Genomic DNA, 17297 nt, shown 5'->3' on the forward strand with positions numbered 1-17297 from the left:
TTTCAGGAATGCCCTTTCCCGGAATAGTCTCTTGGGACTTGAGTGGCATCTCAGGCAATATCAATGCAGCCATCTTCCCCCAAGCTTAGGTTGACAACTGCAGCCCTGCCCTGAAGCAGGCTCCCTTTGGGACTACCCTAGCTGTTGGGCCTGGGTAGCTACAGCTACAGCTACAGGGACTCAGAACACAAAAGAAGGGGAAATTTGAACTCCAGACTGCTCTTGACCATTGGGAGCAGATGGGGAAGGGCTGAGACTGGAGACCCCTGAGGAAACAGGGTTCTGCAGAGCTGGAATTAGTCCTGTTTATACTTTCATGGGATTGTAAAACTTGGAAAAGACTTTAGTGGACTATTCCTGAAACACTAGAGGCTGAGTTGCAGAGCGAGGAGTGAGATCATGTATCCAAGATCACTGAATGACTTGAGCCAGTACTAGAACTCAGGCCTCTTGGCTCCTGATCCAGCATCCTTTCTCCTCACTGAGTAATTATCAGATTGGTTTGGTGTCCTGACATTAGATTCTGAAGAACTGAGAGGCATCAGCAACTCAGAAGGCCTCTCCTGACCATCAGTGTGGCACTCATGACAACTCCTGTCCTGTCCTATATTCCATGGACAACACTGGATCCTTGGGGATCTTTTTACTCACTTTCTCTGTTAAACTTTCACCAAGTCCTTTGAAGCACTTGCCAGCATGTTTCTCCTGAATATTTGACTGCTGTAAACTGCCAGTGTCCTGAACACGAGATTGAATATTGTCAGTTCAAACAATATGTTGATATTCCAGTTCACTATGATTAGAACTGGTTTAATAGATGCTAAAAAGCAACAACTTCAGTTTAGTTAATGGGTCAATAAAATAAAATTTAGCAAAAAAGAAAAACATGGTTCATTTCAGTTTAGGGTTTTGCAGTTAGGTGTAGGTCAGGGTCTTACCTAGAACAGAGCTGACCCTAGTCACTAAATATTAAGGACAGTGTTACAATTTTCCACCACTGGCTCAATCACTCATTCCCATATTTTGTTCTTTTCAACTTTTACTTAAAGTTATTGATTTGCCATTGATTAAGGATTGAAAACATCAGGTATAAGCTATTAATTAGTCTGGTTCTGTGATTCAATACAACAGATATCCACTGTGTGACAAACATTGTGCTAGTTACTACAGATAAAACGGAAAAAAAAATATTCTCTGCCTTCAAATAGCTTACATTCTGCTGGAGAAGTAGCAACAAGTACTTGGAGGAGAGAGCACTCACCAGAGAGATTAGGAAAAGTTTGGTGTGGAAGATGTTATCTGAGCTGAGCCAGGAATTTTAAGAGAGAGAGAGATGAGATGAGATGAGATGATCAGGGAATACTTATGCTGGTTCTTTATTCACCTCAGGCCCACTAACCTTGGATGTCCCCATTGTTCTGTTCTGGTGCCTTTTCCCTTTTCAATCTATACTATTGGTGATCTCATCAGATCAGTTATCTCTTAAAAGATGATTACTATATCTGTATATCCCTTAGGATCGCAAAGTCAACATATTCGACTTTTCCCAAACCCTCCCCTCTTCAGAACCTTCCCTATTATTGTTGAAGACACTATCATCCTCCCAAGTTCAAAATTGCTGTCAGCCTCTACTTGTTCTCATTCCCAACACATGTCCATTTGATTGTTAAATCTTGTCATTTCTATATAACATCTCTCCTATATGTCCCCTTAGCTCCTCTCAAGGAGTTAAGTGCCTTCTCATCTCTTGATTGTGTTATCACAGTAGCTTTCCAATTAGTCTCCTGGGTCTTGAGTGGCAAGTCTTTACTCGCTGTAATCTATATTTCAGTTGCTAAAGAGATTTTTTAAAGTTGTGGGTCTGATCATGTCTCTGTCTTAGTCTACTCCAGGGACTCCCAATATTAACTCTAGGATCAAATATAAAAATCTCTGTAATGCTTTTCTGACTCCGATTTTTCAAGTCTTTTTAAACTTTGTTTTTACAAAAGGGTTATTTATCAAGAAGATAAAGCAAGAACAGAAATACAAACATATCCTTTTGAATCAGGGGTACCCCCACAGCTCTGCCACCACCTCAACCCCTGGGGGGGGAGTGAGCTCATAGTTGAGTTGGTTGTTTCAAAGTATTTGTTCTACCAATATCACTTCCAAATGTAATATAGCTGATGAATGATGAAGCCCTTCCCTTCGACAAACCAGCTTCTTGATGTCGATCCTTTCCTGAACCATGTCAAACAAGTTGGTTGAGGCCTTATTTCTTGCTGGGCTTGGCTGCCCACAAATCCTTGCTCACATACGTTCCAGTTCCTTGATCTTTAGTGTTCTCCTGATCTTTTGAAGCTCTTGAAGCTGTAACTTAATCCATTCCCTCTCTAGTGTTCCTTTGCTTAAGGCAGGAAAGAATTCACATTGATTGAAGTGGGCTACTCTCCATCCAGGCTGCCAGTTTTCCTTCTTATACTAGACTGTCTTCCATCTTCTCCATAGTCCAGCTTCACTGGCTTAATTGCTGTTACTCACACATGTTATATTCCATTTCCCTTCTCTGTGCCTTGGCATTGGTGGTCCCCCTGCCTAGAATGCTCCCTCTTCTTACCTCCTGCTCCTTGAAGTCTCAGCTCAAATCCCACCTTCTGCAGGAGTTTGTTCCCTGTTCCCTCAGTTACTAATGCCTTAGCCTCCCCTCTATCTTGTATTATCTATATATTGTTTCCACCCATTCAAATATAAGCTTCCTGAGATCAGAAATTTTTTTTTTAACCTTTGTATTTTCTGTGCTGAGCAAAGCATATTGTAAATGCTTAATGAATGCTTTCAATTTGACTGATTCTAGGCTAGGGAATGGCAAATGCAAAAGGCATGAAAGTAAGAGATGGAATATTGAATTCAGAAAATAATAGACCAATTTTATTGGAATAAACTATATGTATATGTGAGTAATCTAAAACATTTGGAAAGGTAGGTGGGAGCCAGGTAGTAGAGGGCTCTCTATTCCTGGCTGAAGATTGTATTTTACCCTAGAGGCAACAGGAAACTACTAAACATCTTTGATCGGGGAATAACATGTTCAGATTCCATCTCATTTATTTTAATGCTCCTACTCTGTGGTGGATGGTTAAGAGAGGGAAGAGAATGGGAAATGAAAGCTGGAAAGGTCAGTTAGGAGACTATTGCAGAAATAGTCCAAGACAGAGGTAATGACTGCCTGAGCTTGGATGGTGTCCATATCAGTGGACAGAAGGATACTAATGCAAGAGATGTGGTAGCACAATCAACTAGGCTAAGTAATAGATATGGGGGAGAGGAAAGTATAAAGAATGACTCTAAGGTTGTGAGCTGCACGCATTGAAACATGGTGGTACAATCAATGGAAATAGAATATATGGAGAAGAGGTTAAATTTGGGAGAATATGTAATTTCTAGGGCTTAGAGTCAAAAAATTTTACCTTCCTTAGACACTAGCTGAGTGACCCTGATCAAGTCACTTAATCTTTCTCTGCCTCAGTTTCTTCATTTACAAATTGGGAATAATTAAAGCACCTACTTCCCAGGTGGTTGTAAGAATACAATTAAATAATACTTGTAAAGTATTGAACCAACATTAAGGTGCTATATAAATACCAGCAAGCTAGCTATCAGTTGATCTGAAACTTGAAGTTTCTTCCTTTTCACCCCTCTTTACATTATTTTGGTACCAAGCAGCTCATGGAGTTAAACCCCTTCATTATATGAATAAGGAAACTGAGGCTTAGAGTGACAGTATGAATTAAAAAATAAGGTACAAAGAGATTTAATAAATGGTTTCCCTCGGCATTGGAAATGAATCAAATTTCTTCGAGGCTTGAAGGGTGCTGATTAACCTTAGAAGTAAAGAGAATGGGAGCTTGGAATAGCCCTGCCACCCATTGTCATGTAATCTTGCACAAATCATTTCCTCTTCCCTCAGCCTCAGTTTCCTCATTGTAAAATTAAGAGGTTGGAGTGTAGGATTTCTAAAGGACATTTCAACTTTAGCATTGTGTTGTTTAGATGTAACCTGTGGCCCAGAGTCCTCAGAATGCCCTGGGCTTTCACAAACCATTTCTGCTCCTAGGAACCTGACCCAAGATCAGTTTCTCTCTTTGGCTTGTTATATATTACCACCTCAGAATTTATTCCAGGGAAATCTTAGGTTTCCAGAAGCAGAAGGAAGTCCAATCATCTGCTGCTGCCTGTCTTCTGAACTGGGGAAAGTTTAAATAGGCAAAAGGGAAAAGGCCAAGAGATGACTTGTTCTCCTTTTTAAGGAAGCCTTACCCTAAAATGGCAGCTAGTCTGTTATTGTGGGGTACTTCCAGGCACTGAAAAATCAATTGAGTTTTCTTTGTATTCTTAGCAAGGTCACAGTGGACCATGGACCCATTCTTCAATGAGAAGGCATCCTCTAAATGCTTCCAACCAAATCACCTATCTTGACTCTTCATGATCCTATTTGGATTTTTTTGTGTTTTTTTTTTAATTTTTTTTTTTTGGCAAAGATACTGGCCTGTTTGTCATTTCCTTCTCCAGCTCATTTTATAGATAAGGAAATTCATACAAACAAGGTTAAATGACTTACGCAGGGTCACACAATTTTAAAAAAATTTGAGGCTGGATTTGAACTCAGAGCTTCCTAACTCCAGGCTGAGCACTTTATCCACTGTGCCCCTAGCTGCCCCAAATTATCCATACATACATACTCTGTAATCCCATCCAGTTGATTAGGGAGCTCATCTTTTGGAGGGATTTTGGGGTAGGTGGTAAACCTTACATAAAATGAAAAGTATTCTTGGGGAACTATTTCCTTTTTCCTCAGTTTGTCTTTAGCCCTCTTCTCTTTGGAGAACTCGGTATAAGGGGTGGGAGCCAAATCCTTATGAGTGGTAGTTATTTCTACTTCCAGGTAGAAACAAACAAGTACTAAGTGTCTTAGGGGTAGGAACTTCTACAAACTTCCAGAGGTCAGTGGAATCTGTCACTGAACTGACTGGTGACTCCAGAAAACCACTGCCTCAAATTATCCAACAGCGTGCCCTGGTGGGGAAAGCTTCGTGAGCTTGCCTTGACTGGAATTTTTCCCAGAAGATAAGTCATACAGCAGGTGAGGCAAGAAAATTGACTTTTGCCTGGTTCCCTGGTCAGGCCATTTCTCCCTCTTTCTTCCCTTCTTCCTGCTCTCTTTACTCCATGACCTAATCCTAGAAAGAGTAAAAGTTTGAATATCCTAATTCAGATAGTCACAATACATATATGACAATCACAACTCTTCTGAGGAGTCCCCATTATACACTGGGAAGGACACAAGTCAGAGGACCTGTGATTTAATCCTAGAGCCACTCTGGAATTACTAGCTGTGTGACTATGGTCAAGTCATTAACTTCCCTGAAGTTTATCATCTGCAAAATAAAGGATTTATATTATAGATAGCTCCCTAATGTCCCCTTCCAGCTGGAAAGTTATGATGCCGTGATCCTTCTGAAACTAGTGAAGGGGGAGGGTTGAAGTGAACAAACCTAGCCTCCAGGCAGTGAGGTCCAGAGGAGCCACTTTGACCCAGTGATCACTCTACTAAGAATATTTAAAGAGAACATTATTTGCAGGGCATGAAAAAGAGGACCTCTGCATTAAAGTATTCTTACCCATGCTACTTCATTCTATACAACTCTGGTCCTCTTCCCAGAAATCCTTCCAAAGAGGTCCCCTAAGTTTCTTCCTTTTTACCCCTTCTTACATTATTCTGGTACCAAGCAGCTCATGGAGTTAAAAGAAATTAATCAAACCCCCTCATTACACAAATAAGGAAACTGAGGCTTAGAGCAGTAATTTGCCCTCTTCTCTGGGCTTCAGCTTCCTCATGAAGGTAATAGAATATTATTGTTTCCTTAAGAAATATCAGAGACTAAGACCACAAATAAGGGAAGATGTATAAAATTAAGCCTATTAAAGAAAGCAAAGTCCAAAGCACAGTGTAAATATCCTAACAGCATCTCAGTAAATAATAATAAAGGCAGTATCAACAAGATGAAGTAATAAAATGACTTAGAAGGGGACACAGAAACAAGTTTAAATTTTCACCACCTTATTAAAGTTGATAGACTGTAAATCAAAGAAATTCCTTGTTTAATTATTTCAGTGTGTCTGACTCTTCATGACCCCATTTGGGATTTTCTTGGCAAAGATGCTAGAGTGATTTACTGTTTCCTTCTTCAGTACATTTGACAGATGAGGAAATTGAGGCAAATTGGTCTAGACACTCAGAACATGTAGAGGTCAGACTTGAACTCAGGAAGATGAGTCTTCTTGACTCCAGATACTCTTTCCTCCTACACCTAACTGCCCCAGCTTAAGAGTTTAATATATATATAGTTGTTTTTCTTGTTTGCACATTTGGATGTGTTGAATATAATTTTTTAAAAAGTTAGTAGTTGACTTGTGTGGTTTCTTCCTCCCACACAGAGCATAGGCTTTTCTCCTGTATTTCCTGATGTCCTCTGTAGGTAGCACTGCTACTCTAGGGGATAGACTACAATCTATCTCCCTAATTGGGGAGCCAGCAAAAGAGTATGTGTCTCCTCTTTCTTTCTCTCTCCCTTTTGATTTGTCTCTGCCTCTCTCACTTTCCTCTGTCTCCCTGACTTTGCTCTTTCCCTCCCTCTGTTTCTCTCTACTTCTATCTTTTCCTTCCCTCCCTTTATCTTCTTTTCTTTCTATCTTTGTCTCTATCTCCTTCCTTTCTTATTTCCTTTTCTTCCTTCCTCTCTTCCTTCTTCCCTTCCTTCCTTACTCCCCCCCATCTTTTCCACCCTCTCTCTCTGTACCTGTTCATTTCTCTGTCTCTATCTTTGTCTCTTTTTCTCCATTTTTGTTCCTGTCTGTTTGCTATCTTCAGTATTGGTGTATGTGTTTGAGTTGTGTTTGTACGCTCATTATGTATGTATTTGAACTCTTTGTTTGGATGTACTTTGAAGTAGGGGGAGGAGGAAGGGTGCAGCTGTGGAGAATACTGGACTCCAGTGAACTCCTTTCCTGCCCTTTTTTGGTTCGCCTCATTAAATGTAACCTCCATCTTCTATGACTTTTTCCTCCTTCATTCAGTTCTCTCCCCTTCCTTTATCTGACATTCCACTTTCCTGAAACTCTCCCAGATTTATCTTCTCACCCATCTCTGCCCTCTCCCAGTAGCTTCCTTTGTGGACAGAACTGGCAAAGGAAGAATTGCAGAGAATTTATAGTTAAAAAAAAACAACAACAAACCTCATAAAATCATTTGGAAGAAGTTCATTCTGTATCGGGGAAACATAAAACCAGGCACACAAAATGAAATGACCGTCTCCAAAGATATACACACTACATAACACACTATAATAACCAAGATGATATACAATAACATCTATTATTTACATCACATTTTTAGATTTGCAAAATGCTTTACATGTTAGCTCATTTGATCCTTAGAATAATTCTGTGATGTAGAGAGGTGCCTTTTACAAATGAAGAAACTGAGGCACAGAGATTTTGGGTGACTTTTACTTGGAAAGATAGCTAGCAAACATTCGAGGCAATGTGACACCTTTATGCCTATGCAGCATTACCTGCTCCTCCACACAATTCCCATCTACACAGGTACTACTTCCTTTTTATTCTGTCCATATATACACACGTTATACCTACTGTTTCCTTTGCAGTTGATCTAAGACACTTAAGCTGTACATAAGCAGCTGTCCCTTTCTTTCTGTATTTTATACATATATATTCTATTTGGTTAGTTATAACTTCCAGGGGACACAGAAGGGAAACTGGGTCACAAGGAAGAGACATCAGAGTAGCCTGTAATCTCAGAAGAAGGGCAAAAGTGTATCAAGAACACTGAATCAAAAAAAATTGACTTTTAAGTTCTTAACACTTACCTTGCCTGACCTTGGGGAAGTAATTTTCTCTAGGGGCTTCTGGAATGGGACAAATGGTATCTCAGGTTCCTTCCAGTTCAGATATGCTGTGATTCTGTGAAAGTACAAAGGGAATGGGACTTGGTCCTGTCATTGTTCTAAAGCCTTACTTTCCTGATCTGAAAAAAAAAGTTGGTGTTTGGACTCATGCTCTCTAAGGTCTCTTCCAGCTCTGGACCTAAGAGGGGAAGGAAAAAAATTTGGTGCCTGGAAGAATACTTCACTGCAAGGTGCTAGGGATGTAGCTAACAAGGTTCCCAAGAAGCAATGGCCACATTAAGTGAATGTATGGCCCAGCCTAAGAGCCTTGCCATTAAAGTGATCACCATTGGTTGGGGGAGTCCAACCCCAGCCCAGATCACTCTTAAGCCCCTGGAGGCTCCTGCTCTGTTCCTCTGAAACCCAAGCTGAAAGACCTGGATGGAGGAGGAAGAGGAAGGCGGGGGACTAGAGAGCAGCAGAGAAGGCTGCATAAGAGGGAGGGAGAGCAAAACCTGGGGCCTTGGGAGGAAGATGGGGGATGGTGGTGGGTCAGGAGGTGAGTGTGCTCTCAGCAGGAAGCATAAATCCCAAAGAACTCAGCCTGCGTGAAGGAGAATTTATGCGACACCTTTGCCAAGCCTCTGAGGCAGCAGTGTTCTTGTACTGATGGATGGTTGGTTCTGGGTATGTTGGGTGGGGGGAGGCAGAATGGGGTGGATCATAGAGTAACCCACACCTCCATTTCACTCGTTTCCCTCCCCCAACCCTGTGCAAGGACAGCCAGCAAGCCTCAGCCCTTCAGGAAAGGCTGTGCTCAAGTAGTCCACAGATTCTGTTTCTGAAAGTAGATGGCATGGGTCCATTATGCATGTGAGCTTTGTGAAAGGCATTGGAAGGCCAGAGGGAATGGGACAGCTTTAGTGCCAGAGATTTAGAGCTGTGAGTTCATGCCTGGGATGGACAGCTCAGAGATATGAAGAGAACAAACGTCTAGCCTTCTTTCCATAAATAATCTTGATGTCGCCAGCTTCAGCTTGGTGGTATCCTCAGCAGGAGGCCCCCGGCCTAGGTTTGGGACATTGTTATTGTCATTACTGGATTTGGATTATAGGGAGAATCCATAGGATGATAGTATTTAGACCTAACATCATCTCATTCAACTCCATTTTATAAAGAGGCCCATGGAGATTGAAGAATTCTTCTAAAGTCTCTCAGTGAGATACATTGGGAAACAAACCCAAGTCTGATTCCACATTTAACATGCTTTAGATTTACCTCCACCTGCACCAATGTGCAACTGTCAGCAAGAAGCAGTTCTGAATCTCACCCCAGGAACTAACTGTGATGGTGCAAATCCCTTTACTTCTCTGGCCTTCAATGTCCTCCTTGATAAAAATGAGGTTGATAGACTTAAAGACCTTTCAAATTCATTTCAGCACTTGAGTGAGAAAAATGAAAAGTCTGAGAGTTTCTGTGTAATCAGTTTATTAATTAAGCTAATAATCAATGAATTGATGGTTAATGGTTTCTCTCTATAACTAAAGACATCTAATGGAAATGCTGAATGCCTTAAATTTTTTTTTTTTAAAAGGTCTGCCCTTGATGGAGGAAATTAACTCTTAACAGGTAAAACAATGAACGAGGGGGTGAGCAATTAAATAAGAAGGTGGGCTAAAGTCTTCAGCTTCTGCTGAGAATGGATTTTGATCATGAGACTCGGCCTCCTCCAGCAATCTGGACAAAGAAATCCATCACTAGGGGCAGCTAGATGGTGCAGTGCAGAGCACCAGCCCTGGAGTCAAGGAGGACCTAAGTTCAAATATAGCTCAGACACTTAATAATTACCTAGCTGTGTGATTTTAGGCAAATCACTTAGCCCCATTGCCTTGCAAAAATTTTTTTTTTAAATCCATCACTACCCAGATCACTCTGGTAGATTTTCTTCTCTATGAGTTGGGTTACACTAAACTCCAATGGAGGGTTGCAAGGGCAAAGACAATGCTTTAGGACTAGTATTCATCTAGATTAGATTCTGTTTACACTCAGAAGTAAGGTCTTACAGCAGATTTGGGCAATCTCATTTATCTATTTTATCCTTCAGAGATTGGCAATCTGACCTACGGGGCTGTTCCCTGAATGAGGAAATAAAGAAAAAAAGCTTTGATCTTAATTTAATAATTAGTTATGGATATTGTACCAGTGCTGATAAAAAGGACTCAGCTGGGATGAGGGGAAATAAAAAAAGTGAGGGAAAATTGTAACACCTGTTAAAGGAATATTTTAAAGGCTATCAATAAAAGACCCAGGGGGTAGTAGTGAGAACCCAATCTTTATGCCTTATTTGAGAGCCTACTAATTGTAGAATGGTAATTAAGTTTTTGTTTTAGGATAGCCCAATTTAAAGGGCACTGACAGAAACAACTGAGTTTAGCACCAAGTTAGTAAGAACAATTGGTTACAATAGGAAACTCTGGTTAGTTTTGCAGAATTGCCTTTTTTTCCTTTTTTTTGTTTTTTAATCTTTGTAACAAAAGACAACAGGATAGATAGGGGAGTAGGGAAGGATATATTCAGAAAGGAACATGATGACGAAACAAAAGACATCAATAAAAATAAATTTAAATTAAAAAAAACAAAACTACCAGATAAGCTTTTTCTTCCCTTGGGAGGAAAGGGGGGAAAGTGTTACCTCAAGTGAGCATCCATAGGCAACCACTTCAGCAACAGTCTATGAGAACTTTTGGGTGGTTTTTGCTAGGCGGTGGGATTAAGTGACTTGCCCAAGGTCACACCCCTAGGTAATTACTAAGTGTCTGAGGTCCTCCTGACTCCAGAGTCAGCACTCTATCCACTGTGCTACCTGGCCATCCCTGGTCTATGAGAACTTGCACTACAATGGATCAATTTCACTCCCTCACCCATCCCAAATGAATGGTCTTAGAAAATGGATTTAAGGGTGGCTTTTGTTCTTCTTAATCCAGATGCCCATTGGGACTGGAGCCAGGGTCAGGGCAGTAAGTAGATGTTTCAAAGAACCAGTAGAGGTGAGTGTGGAAGGAACCACAGATTTGAAGCCTTGATCTCCATTCTCATTGAATCTCCAGTTCAAAGTATAAATATCAAATATTGGTTCCTGTGGATCCTTTCATACAGAATAAGATTACTATGGTAACCATCCATCATCAATATGGCAAAACTAATTTATCTCATGAACATTGGAGGAGGGATCCAGACCAGCTATCCTTCATTCCTCTCTCAGCCCTGTTTCTGATTCTGGACTTTGTTACCATGTCTTCTCTCCCCACCTTAGCCTGCATCTTACTAGCTTTCTTTTCTATTCTATCTTACCTTTTTTAAAAATGGAAACTCCTTAAGAGTAGGGGCTATCTTTTTTGCTTGTTAAATTTTCTTCTTCTCTGTTTTGTTAATGTATGTTTTTATGGTTATAATTTGTCTCCTGAAGACTGCTGTAGCTGCAGCAGTAGCTTCCAGGAATTATTGTATGTTGTTTCATAATTACAATTTTCTTTAACACCATCATTATCTATTTCTGTGATAGAGTACCAGGCCTGGAATCAGGAGTTCAAATCTGGTCTTTGAACACTTAATAGCTAAATGATACTAGGCAAGTCACTTAACCCTGTTTGCTTCAATTTTCTCATCTGTAAATTTAGCTGTAGAAGGAAATGGCAAACCATTTCAGTATGTTTGTCAAGAAAGCTCCAAATGGGGTCACAAAATATCAGAGAGGAATAATAACAACAGATGATTTGATCTTTGACCCATTCATTATTTAGGATTTCGTTATCTGCACCTGAATGTCTTTTGTTTGTTCTTCCTTAAATTAATATTCTTTTTATTGCTATGTTCTATAAAGAATGTGCTTACTATTTCTGTCTTTTTACATTTCTTGATCATATCTCTGTTCTCTAATACATAGTGAATTTTTGCAAATGTTCCCACGGTGCTGAGAAAAATATATCTACAACTATACTGTTTTATATATATATATATATATATATATATATATATATATATATATATCTGTTTCATTTAGAAGATGTCATAAATCTTTTAATTCTAATTTCTCCAGTAATTTATTCAGTTATGCATTATTTCCTTTGTTAATCTTTCTGCTTGATTTGTCCAAAATTGAAAATGGGACGTTAAAATCTGCCACTATTGCGTTATTGTCTCTATCTTCTTATAATTTACTCAATTTTTTGTTTATGAATTTAGGTGCTGAAGCATTCGGAGCATATGCATTTTATATCCATGTTGGTTTGTTGTTTTTGACTGCTTTCAACTTAATGTAGTTTTCTTGTTTATTTCTTTTTATGTTGTGAATTTTTTTTTTTATTTTGCTGATAACATGATTGCAATTCTTGCTTTTTTGGATTTACTTGATAAATTTTGATCCAGCCCCTCATTTTAATTCTGTGTATGTCTGTTTTTTAAATGTTTTTCTTATAAGTGAGAGATTGTGAAGTTTTGATTTTTTTTATCCCACCTTGTCATTTCCCCCCATCATTTTTTGGATTGCCCACTTGATTCACATTTAAAGTTATAATAGTACGTTTATAGTTTCCTCTGTCTCCAATGTTCATTTTTTTTTTTCCTGAATTAGGAAATTTTTTCCTTTTCTTTTGTAAAGATGACTCTGTCTCATCAATTATTTTGTTTAATCTACTTTAAGACAATCCTCTTCCTACAGGTTTTCTTCCTCTCACCCTCAAAACCCTTTCTCATTTGTTATCCATTAAGATGGTAAAGTAGATTGAAAGTTGGACCTGTACTCAGGAATATGAATCTTCCTGAGTATAAAACTGGCCTCAGACACATTAGCTGTGTGACCTGGAAAAGTCACTTATACTCTATTTGTCTCAGTTTCCTCATCTGTAAAATGAATTGGGGAAGGAAATGGCATACTACTCCAGTATCTCTGCCAGTAAAATTCTAAATAGGTTCACAATGAGTCAGACACAGCCGAAACAACTGAATAAAATCCCTAGTTTTGAAGTTTTGTTTAACTTAATTTATTCTTTTTCTTTTTTCCTTATACCCACTTATCTAATTCTTCCCCTCCTTTTTCTTCTCAGTTAAGTAGTCAAGTAAAATCCCTCTTCTTTTCAATTTGTTTGTTTTTACTTTTATTTTCTGTTTTTTTTTAAAAATTTTTCTTTATTTTCTTCATTATTTCTATTATTCTAGAATTATATTTTTTGATTCATAGTCCTTGTACTTATTTATTCATTCTTCTTTTAGTCTCTATTCCTCAAGGAATTAAAGCTTCTAAGGTACCTATTTTGAGTTCCTTCTTTTAAACAATTTCCATGTTATTGCCTTGTAGTAAATTTTGCTGGTCTTAGAAATATCAATTCCTGCAAGTGATAGACAAACTAGAAGTATTACCCCATGATAAGAATTTTCTTATGTCTCCAATTGTATAGTTCATTACTACCTCTTGTCTTCCCCATGATCAGTTTTTTCTGATTTACCATGCAATCTCTCCTTTGGGTCCATGCCCTCCTTCTGGGTGTCTCCCAGGAATTCCAGTTCCATTCTTCTGAGGGATGATGAATGAACTCTTTTAACACCAAATCCCAGCTGTTTATACCCATTGTAGGATCTCCATCTTCCATTATAGAATATCTTTTTTCCCACTTGGGCATAGCCTTTATTGGGATCCCCTCCTACTACTGAAATGAGAATTCTTTTCTTTCCAGTTGTTTCAGTCCTTCCCTTGTCTCCTCATCCATTCTTATCCATGCTCTCTTCTTTTGAGAGACTATAGGATTTATTCCCATTCATTGTTATCTTTTGCCTTTTTAGGGTTTTTCACATATTCCCCTCTAACTTCTTTTTCTCTTCTCCCCTTTTACAAACCATTATATTCTGAATTGTTTCCCAAAACAAAAAAAAATTATTTGTTTCTAGACAGGGTTCAGGATTGTTTTTCTTGTATTTTTTTGTTTTAGGTTTTTGCAAGGCAAATGGGGTTAAGTGGCTTGCCCAAGGCCACACAGTTAGGTAATTAAGTGTCTGAGGTCACATTTGAACTCAGGCACCCCTGAGTCCAGGGCCAGTGCTATATCCACTGTGCCACCTAGCTGCCCCAGGATTGTTTTTCTACCATTTCTTGTGCTATTTGATTTTCTCTTTTGCCCTTGTTTTCTTGCATGCTTTTAAAAAGAAATAGAATTTTCTTTTAGAAAGTTTCTTTAAGAAAGAAACAATAATTTCATTATTGTTGTTAGCCTATTTTTTGTTTTCCTTTTTACTTTCACCCCCCCTTTAATTTATTTCATGTATTTCTATACCTCAGAGGGGTCTGCAGAGCATACAATCTACTCAGGCCTGGTTTTCTTTGTAGGAATGTTTCAAATGTCTTTTTTTTTTAATTGAATGTCCCTATTTTTTTCATTGATTATTAGGTTCATGTCACTTTGCTCTTTGGAATACATTATTACATTTCTCTGCTGCACTTCAGATGGATATAGAATAGTCATATCATTTGAATTTACTTTCCTTTATATTTGAAGGTCTCTCTTCTGGTTGTTAACAAAATTTGTCATTGGAATTGATCGATTCAGCCCCTTAATGTCTTGGAATTTGCAGCATAGAGTTTTTTTATTTGTTTTTGTTTTTAGGAAATCTTTTAATTTTTTTCAGTTGGCACTTTGTTTTCTATATTCAGAAAGAAGTTCTGGGCATTTTTTCTTGCATTATGATATTCAGCTAGTTTGACTTCTTGTGCTCTGGAAAGGTATCCCTAAGGTATTCTTTTGTATCCTGTCTGATATCAGTATGTTTGGTAGGGATCATGTTTTCTGTTAATACTATTGCTTTTTCTTCTCTTCTTTCTGTGTATTGTATACACTTCTCTGTATTTGTGTCTTTGGTGAGGTTTGGCCCTGTGGATTCAGATTTTTCTATTCTGCTGCGCAGGCCATAAATGCTGCTATCACAATTCCAGTTTCTCTCTTAATTTAATATTTATTTTCATTTTGTACAAACAATTTTTTAATACATTAATAAAATACTCTTGTTTGAGAGTAAACAAAGTATCCCTCCCCCCAACCTGGCCATACCTACAATTATTACTATTATTTTTTTATTTTAATTTTTTTCGCTCCCCTTTACTTTATTGCTCTAGTTTCTCTCGTAAGCCATTCCTATGCCCTGCTTTGGTTCTAAGTTTTCTTGGGTCCTTTGACTTGTCAGGTATTAATTCATTTTCCTTTATCTTGAAATTTTATTCATAGCTATCTGGACTCAAAGTGATATCGAGGTCATATTTCCTTCTGTTCTTAATATTTTTTCCATTTGTTTATCTGCTTGTGCTCATTTTTTTCTGCCTCCTGAGATCTTTGATCATTTCATTCTTTTTTTATTATTTTTTTCTATCTTTCACTTTCTCACTTCTTCCCCTCCAATGGTGATTTTCCTAGGGGCTGACCAGGGCAATTCTTGTTTCAATGACCTCAGACTCTGCTGCAGATAACTTCTGCCAGGACAGAACTGGCCATAGCTGGTGGTCAGTTCCCCTTTTTTCCTCTATTGCTGTACAGTGTATTGCCGAACTGTAATTCCAACCAGAGCAAGCTCCTGGCTTTGGGCTCTCTGAGGTGCAAGGAAGAGGGGCAGAATGGACATGTGAATTCTTTTGCAAATCAATGAGTTAGTTTGAGCATCCTTGATAGTGTAGGGGCTGGAGGGGACCAAGGTAGAAATGCTGAGTGAGCAGATGAGAGATTAGTTTTCTTCAATGTGGATTCATCAGGTTGTTCTTTGTCTCAAAGTAGCTGAAATTGCTTTCTCTCTTGCACATAATTCCTGTTTTGAGAGGTTTCAGAGATCAGGAGGATCAGAGAAAGAGAAAGTGTCTGGTCTTCCATCTAGTTAACCCTGTATTTCTATTAGTTAGCACTTGTATTCCCAGCACTCAATGCACTAGGAAGCAATTAATAAATACTTCTTGACTGACTGATTAACTGTTAATCCTGGGTTTTCTCTCTCAGAGCTTGCATCAAATAGCAAGCCTCCTTCAGCCCCCCTCTTCAAAAACAAAAACAATCAAAAATCCCTGATACATCAGAGCTGGTGAACAAATGAATGTTTCTGCTGGGGGACCCCTAAAGAAGTCTGCACCCTCACCCTAAGAGGCTGTGATGGCCTTCACGGTTGAGGATGATAGGTGAGAGGAGATGAAAGAATCATGGGGAGGTGGTGGCCCTAGGGCAGTTGGCTTCCTCTGGAACTTTTAGGTGTCTTTCTCTCCTCAAAACTGTCTCACTCTCCCATGAGGAAGCACAAAGGTTCTGGGAGTCCTCTGCCCTGATCACTTTCTGGTTCAGAGCATTCCTTCCCAGGACAAAGACAGGACTGGTTTTTTCAAGGTTTCCTCTTTGCCATTCCTTGAAGGTCATAAGGTTTAAAGGTTAAGTGATCTAATACAACTCCCTCATTTATTTATTTTGGTTTTTGCAAGGCAGTGGGGTGAAGTGACTTGCCCAAGGTCATACAGATAAGTTTTAAGTATCTGAGACTGAATTTGAACTCAGGTCCTCTGATTCCAGGGCTGGTGCTCCATCCACTGCACCACCTAGCTACCTCCAGCAGCAACCTCATTAAAAAAAAAAATCTTTCTCTCTTGGATTTGATAGAGGAGGGTTTAATTTTTATCTAGTTCCCTCATCCTGAGTGGCTTCTGAAAAGTAGAAAAGGGAATCTAAGCAGAGCTGTAACTAGCAAATTTTAGCTCCTGGCGAAGTATAAACTGCCCAGCAAATGGGGAATAAAAAATATTTTCTGGTTACTCCTGTTAAGGATAATGGAAAGCCCTGGTTAGGTTCACTGGGAAATTATTCATGAAGTAGTCTCAGATAGGAGCTCAGTTATGCTAGAGAAGTGGTCATCTAGTATTTTTATTATTTTTCCAATTTCTTTCTGCTAAGTAGGTGTTAAGTACTATTACTTCTTGCTGGTTTTAGTACCTTTCAAATCTGTGACTTGAATCAAAGCTCTAGCTTTGTTGCTTTAGCCTAGTGATAGATCTGGGTCTGGGCAGCAGAAGGGGCCCTATTAGTTTCATAAAAGAATTCTGGAGATAAAAGACAATGGAGATGAGTAAACAACGAAAAAGATGAGAAGAGGAGACTTTGTTAGGGGTGAAGTGAGGGGTGAGGGGAATCCAGAGGGAAAAAGGACTTGAAGTTGGGTTTGGACAGTGAAGGTGAGAAGGGAGAATGAGGCAAGAGAACAAGAAGGAAATAAGGTCTCTGGAGGTTTGGGGACAAGGACATAGAGTTGGGGCATCTTTGAGAAGGTGGCTTTTGGGTGCTGGTG

The sequence above is a fragment of the Macrotis lagotis genome, chromosome 2 (assembly GCF_037893015.1).
Source record: "Macrotis lagotis isolate mMagLag1 chromosome 2, bilby.v1.9.chrom.fasta, whole genome shotgun sequence".
In the NCBI taxonomy this organism is placed as follows: Eukaryota; Metazoa; Chordata; class Mammalia; order Peramelemorphia; family Peramelidae; genus Macrotis; species Macrotis lagotis.